The sequence below is a fragment of the Rattus norvegicus genome, chromosome 15 (assembly GCF_021556685.1).
Source record: "Rattus norvegicus strain SHRSP/BbbUtx chromosome 15, alternate assembly SHRSP_T2T, whole genome shotgun sequence".
Classification (NCBI taxonomy): Eukaryota; Metazoa; Chordata; class Mammalia; order Rodentia; family Muridae; genus Rattus; species Rattus norvegicus.
In genome coordinates, this window is record NC_141548.1 from 28,693,721 (window position 1) to 28,701,031 (window position 7,311).

A 7,311-nucleotide genomic window follows, 5' to 3' on the forward strand; every position below is an offset into this window, starting at 1 on the left:
ACTCCCGCAGAGGTGACAGTGACACCCCCTGGTCACACTCCTGAATGTGCTGGTTTACTGTTGTCTGCACCGTAAAGTGCATGTCATTCTGTCACCAACCACACGAGTCCTAAAATGAGAAATTGTCACCAAGGAAGAATCTTTGGACTCTGTTTTTAAAACCTCTAAACCGTGACTTAGAGCCTGCAGAAGAGGCTAAGTGACTTCAGCACAATCGTCATATCATGAGCACACACATGCGTGTGTGCACACACACGCATGCACACATGCACACTCATACACACACACACGCACACTCATACACACACAGGCATCACCGAAGGAAGCAGGAGGTGAGATGAATGAGCCGATAACACACCGATGCTCCCAATCCTGGATAAAATGTTAAGAACAGATTGACTTTGCCAAAGTATTAATAATACAGAGGGAGTATTAATAATACAGGGAGACTAACGCTGCAGAAATAAAAAAGCAAGCAAGCAATGGTTTGTAAACCGGAGGTGTTTATAGTTTTAGGCTTACAGTTAAAACTAAGATCGGTTAATAACTGTTTTTATATTGTGAGATGTGAAAATCAAAGTTTATTTTATTTTATGTTATTATTTTTGGAAAATGGGGTCTCACTATGTAGCCTAGACTGGCCATGAACTCACAAACCTCCAGACTCCGGAGTCCTGGGATTACAGGCATTAATCAACCCCAAATGAATTTCTTTGATAACTTTGCATAAAATTAAGAGTCTACATAGTTGGGAGCTGGGCTCTACATAGCGTTCCTGGGCTCTGTTGGATTGATTCATTTGCATATGCATATAGACACTTATTTTTAAAGATTGAGGCAGGCAGACCTCTGTGAGATCAAAGCCAGTGTAGTCTACATACTTACTTCCAGGGCAGCCAGAGATACATAAACCTTATTTTAAGAAGAGGAGGAAGAGTCCAACTTGGGCCTGGCAGAATGGCTCCCACAAAGAAGGGTGGCGAGAAGAAGAAGGGCTGTTCTTCCATCAACAAGGTGATGACCCGAGAATACACCATCAACATTCACAAGCGCATCCATGGAGTGGGCTTCAAGAAGTGTGCTCCTCGGGCATTCAAAGAAATTCAGAAATTTGCCATGAAGGAGATGGGGACTCCAGATGTGCGCATAGACACCAGGCTCAATAAAGGTGTCTGGGCCAAAGGAATAAGGAATGTTCCGTACCGCATCCGAGTGCGTTTGTCCAGAAAGCGTAATGAAGATGAGGATTCACCAAACAAGCTCTACACACTGGTAACTTACGTGCCTGTTACCACATTCAAAAATCTACAGATGGTCAATATGGATGAGAACTAACTGCTGAATGTCAAATAAAGTTACAGAACTGCCAAAAAAAAAAAAAAAAAGAAGAAGAAGAAGAGGAGGAGGAAGAGAAAGGAGAGGGGAGAGAAGTCGGGTGGGGAGGAAAAGGTCATATACCATCATGTCTGGTTTATTTTACAGTCTTTACAGTGATAGAACATTAACTTAATTACTGTTGTTTTAGAGTTAATTTTTAAATCATGTGGTATTAGACCTAAAATTTTGTTCTTCATAGTTCCTTGAAATATTCTGGGTCCTTTAAATATTTTTTCATATGAAAAACATTTATTTTTATTTATTTATTTTATGAGTATGAATATTTTGTTCAAATGTATGTCTGCGAACCACATGTGCCTGGTGCCCAAGGTGGCCAGAAGAGGGTGTCAGATCCCTGGGAACTGTAATTACAGATATTTGTAAGCCACCAATGGGTGCTGGGACTCAAACCATCTCCTCAGTCCACCTTCTTTTGATTTGAATGATGAAACCCACTACTTTGTATGCTAACTTAAAAAAATTAATTAGAAAGAAAAAGCATTTAGAGAGGATCTAGGAGGAGTTGGAAGAGGGGGTAAATATGGTCAAAATATATTGTATGAAGTTCCCAAAGAATAAATAAAAACATTCTTAAAGGAAAGAAAAGCAATTTTGGGGCTGGAGAGATGACTCAGTGGTTAAGAGCACTGACTGCTCTTCCTGAGGTCCTGAGTTCAATTCCCAGCAACACATGGTGGCTCACAACCATCTGTAATGAGGTCTGATGCCCTCTTCTGGTGTGTCTGAAGACAGCGACAGTGTGCTCACATGCGTAAAATAGAAATAAATCTTTTTTTTATGGTGCCAATTTTAAAAAATAAATCTTTTTTAAAAAGAATTTTTATTAAAAAATTTAAAAGTAGGAGCAGCATGTTACCGAGAATTTGCTACACATCGGGCCTAAGTGCCTTGCCCATGTTAGCTGACTTAATTCTCATAAAACAGTCCTTTATTGTTTTCTGTTTTGTTTTGTTTGAGACAGGGTCTCACTGTATAGCCCTGGCATCCTGGGACTCACTATGTAGAACAGATCTGGCCTCAAATTCACAGGGGTTCATCTGCCTCTGCCTCCCAAGTGCTGGGATTAAAGGCGTGCGCCCGTGCCTGGCTAAACAATTCTCCAGGTTGTTGTTTTTATTCTTGTTATACAAAATAGGAAACCAATGCAGGGAATGGTAAATAACCACACTCACAGGAAATAACAGATCTCAGTGTGAACCAAGGCAGCACGGCTTTAGTGCCTCACAGGACAATGACACTAAATTTCTTCTAATAAAAATCTCTGACCAGGTTGGGGATTTAGCTCAGTGATAGAGCGCTTGCCTAGCAAGCGCAAGGCCCTGGGTTCGGTCCCCAGCTCCGAAAAAAAAAAAAAAGAAAAAAAGAAAAAAGAAAAATCTCTGACCACAGCTAAAGGGGAAGTCCCTACACCCAAATATGATCAACACAAACAGGGAGGCCAACTATAGAGGATTAGTTCCAATTCAATCCAGGTACAATTTTATTGTGATCTTTCTATCTGCGTGTTACACCCTCCTTGACCTCCTGGTTCTGAATGACAGAAAGCGTAGACTGCGAGCAGAGGGGAGCTGACTGGCAGGTGTGCGTGGCAGAGGAGGTCACTCTGGATCAGACTAAACTGCAGAACCACGTGGTCTTCACTGACCTGGTCAGAGTAACATGGGCTCAAGCACAGCCAAGAGATCACACTAGCTCTTCTTCCTCCCTTAACAATAAATGTCACTGTTCATGGACGAATAAAGGGTGCAGCGCAAGAATATCATTCCTGATTGGGCTTTTGCTGAATGACTCCTCACATTTAAAAATCGTTTACATAGGGCCAGAGCGGCCTCGCAGTGGTTAAAAAGCACACGCGGCTCTTTCGGAGGACCCTAGTGCAGACCCCAGCAACTCCAGGTCCAGAGGATTCAACACCCTACTCTAGCTTCTGTAGGCATCCTCACATATGTGACGCACACGTACATAAATAAAAACAAAAAATATTTTTAAAAAATAGTCAATGTAATTAATTCAACTTGGAAGTTGGCAAAAGTAGGGCCAGCAGCTTTTCACCGTGGACACTGGGCCGAGAGTCAAAAGCAGTAAGAGAGTGAGGGATGGGGCAAAAGTGCTACAAGGTGAGAGGCAGTTCAGCTGCTACAAGCATTCGCTGATTTAGATCCCTGCACCTACACCAGGCAGCTCACAACGCCTGTAACTCTAGCCTCAAGAGACCCAGTGCCCCCATCTGGCGTCCAGGGGTGCCAGCATTCACACACAGGTACCAACACACAGACACACACATATACATAAATGAAAATACATCTTTTTAAAAGAAAAGCAGGGAAGGGAGCTTGCCACTAAATCTGTCAATCTCAGTTTGTTCTCCAGGACCCACATGGTGGAAAGAAAGAACCAACTCCTGCAGGCTGTCCTGTGACCTCCATGTACATACCACCATATGTGTGCCCAACCCACCATACATAAATAAATAAACGTGATACACAGCTAGAGACAGATAATAGATCTACAAAGCTGGAATCCCTCTGACTCAGAAAATATCTGGACCAATTCATACAGTTTAACAAGAACCGAGTGAGTTATTTTGGAAGTAACTTTTAAAAAAAAGATTTATTATTTATTTATTTATTTATTTATTTATTTATTTATTTATTGTATATGAGTACACTGTGGCTGTCTTCAGATACACCAAAAGAGGGCATCATATCTCATTACAGATGTGGTTACTGGGAATTGAACTTAGGACCTCTGGAAGAGCAGTGAATGCTCTTAACCGCTGAGCCCTCTCTCCTGTCCTGAAAATGGTTTTTAAACTGAGAATCTAAGAGATGTTCTAGCTGTATTTCTTCAACCCAAGCCACAAACTGTGTAGTAACTGAATCTGTAGGTAGCATGTTTAAATTTAAAAAAAAAAAAAAAAGGTTAAATTGGGGTGTGGCGGTGGAGGGGAAAGCCTCAGATTCAGTTAAGAGATCCAACTCCAAAACTAGTCCTGGTGGATGTATGATCCTAGCAGTTGGTATGCTGAGTCAGGGGGATTATGATTTTGAGGTTAGTTGGGAATACATAATAGGACCTTAACTCAAAAACAAAATGGGCTGGAGAACTGGCTCATCAATGAGGAGCACTTGCTCTTGCAAAGAACCCAGGTTTGCTCCCAGCACCCACATGGTGGCTCATAACCATCTGCAACTCCCACTCCGAGGGATCTGATACTTGCTTCTGACCTCAGGCATCAGGCACTCATAAACATAAAAGAAATCTGAGGGGTTGGGGATTTAGCTCAGTGGTAGAGCGCTTGCCTAGCAAGCGCAAGGCCCCAGCTCCGGAAAAAAAAAAAAAAAAAAAGAAATCTGAAATGCATACAACACACACACACACACACACACACACACACACTCATACACATAAAAGAAATCTGAAATGCATATAACACACACATATACACACACACACACACATACACGCACACACAAACACACACACAGGGGCTGGGGATTTAGCTCAGTGGTAGAGCGCTTGCCTAGCAAGCGCAAGGCCCCAGCTCCAAAAAAAAAAAAAAGAAATCTGAAATGCATACAACACACACACACACACACACACACACACACACACACACATACTCATACACATAAAAGAAATCTGAAATGCATACAACACACACACATACACACACACATACTCATACACATAAAAGAAATCTGAAATGCATATAACACACACACATATACACACACACATACACACACATACACACATAAAAGAAATCTGAAATGCATATAACACACACACATATACACACACACAAACACACACACACACACACACATAAAATCTATTACATAAATGAGGCCCTATAGCTCAGTTTTGTTGAAAAGTAAAAGAAGCCATTGCTCTTGTGAGAAGCAGCTGGCAACAGTGTGGATTTGGCACTGGCCCTGGCGTAGAGACAGCAGCGTGCTGGAGTGTATCATGCTGGAGCGAGTCATGCTGGAGTGTGTCGTGCTGGAGAGTGTCTTGCTGGACTGCAGCTGTACCAACTGTGTCTGCCAGCAACAGTTATAGGCCAGCAGTGCAGCTGGCGTTTGAACAATGCAGCACTCTGCGCAGCCAGCTTCCTCCTCTCCAGTAAGGTCAATTTATTTCAAGGGATTCTGTAAATCTCAGAAGACCCCCATCTTCTTGGTAGCATCTTGCACGCCATGTCAAGCGAACCTTTGATGTGTACATAGTTTGCAGTCAGAGGAACTTTAAAAAATGTTGCTTGCTAAATTTTCAGGAGTTGCTGGGTTCACATGGGGTGGACATCAGTCCACTTTCCTTTCTTCCCACCATCCTCTGGGCCATCTTCGTGGCAGATACACCACTTTTATGTGTACCACCATGCCTGCCCACTGAGTTACCTTTGAAACATTGCTTCATTGGCATTTGGTAGAGTGAGCTGGTAGCTATGTCCTTAAACATCCACTCCCAAGTCTTCCAACACAGACTCAATGGTCACAGATTGTTGGTCAGGCTCCTTCGATCATCTCAAACATTTCTTCATTAGAACTCTGCAGCTACTTGAAGGCATGATGCCCCATCTTAAGGTAGCCTGAGGTTGATGGACGCAGAGCTCACATGAGGGGAAGACAGGAGCCTGAACTACTCAGGAGCTACTCAGGAACTTCTGAATGCTTTGCATGTGTATTTTTTTATTTTATATAAATTTTATTTGCTTATATTCATTGCAGTAAGTGATGTATATAATTTTGAAACAAGTACATCACGTGCTTTGACCAAATTCATTTCTCCCCCCTCCTCTCTCCGTTTCCCCTCCCTTTGTTCCTGTTCATTTCCCACAATCTTTTCATCTTCATGTCCTCCTCCCGTGTGTGTGTGTGTGTATGTGTGTGTATGTGTGTGTGTATGTATGTATGTGTGTGTGCGCGTGTGTGTATATGTATGTATGTATGTATGTATGTATGTATGTGTGCATGTGTGCGTGTGTGTGTATGTATGTATGTATGTGCGTGTGTGTATGTGTATGTATGTGTGTGTGTGTGTGTGTGATTTGATATATCTACATGAAATCTGGGATCTATGATTGAAAGAAAGCATGTAACATTTGTTTTTCTTTGTCTCGCTTATTTTGCTTAATTTAATGATGACCACATTGCATCAGGGTCTCACTGTGTCGCTGAGGCTGCCTTTGGACTTGTGTCTCCTTTCAAGTGCCGGGATTAAAAGTATGAGTCACTATGCCTCACAGGAAATAACCTTAATATGAAGAACAAAAATGTCTGTTTCTAATAGGAAAATAAATTATTCACAAATTTCAAATTATGGATAAAATATTAGATCAAAGCCATTATTAGTCTTGACCAATGAGTCCAATTAAACAAGAGCAGAAGATCTTTCTAGATTCTTAGTCCCTGTGAAACCAACAGTTCTTCTTGTGGATAGTTGCAAAAGCACCCCCAGACCAGAGGGTGTGATTCACAGGGTGAGCTTGGGGACATTCTTGGAGCCAACACCCCATAAGAGGCAGCTCTCTTTTCTTCCTAAAGACACGTGAGTCAAGAAGATCCTCTGTGGTGGTTTGAATTTTTGGCAAACCAGGAAGTGTCACTATTAGGAAGTGTAGCCTTGTTGGAGTGGGCATGGCTTTGTTAGAGGAAGTGTGTCACATTGAGAATTGGCTTTGAGATTCTTCTCCTAGCTTCCTGGAAGCCTCTCATGTTTGCTCTCAAAACAAGATGTAGAACTCTCAGCTTTCCCCACACCATGCCTACCTGGATGCTGCCATATTCCCACCCCGATGACAATGGATTGAACCTCTGAACCTGTAAGCCAGCCCCAGTTAAATGTTGTCCTTTATAAGACTTGCCTTGGTCATGGTCCATTCCACAGCAATGGAAACTAACTAAAATG

General features: G+C 42.2%; 1 pseudogene; it reads left to right on the forward strand.

Moving 5' to 3' along the window:
• Nucleotides 1-957: 957 nt before the first annotated feature.
• On the forward strand, nucleotides 958-1,335 carry Rpl31l10 (ribosomal protein L31 like 10; annotated as a pseudogene).
• The last annotated feature ends 5,976 nt before the right edge of the window (nucleotides 1,336-7,311 follow it).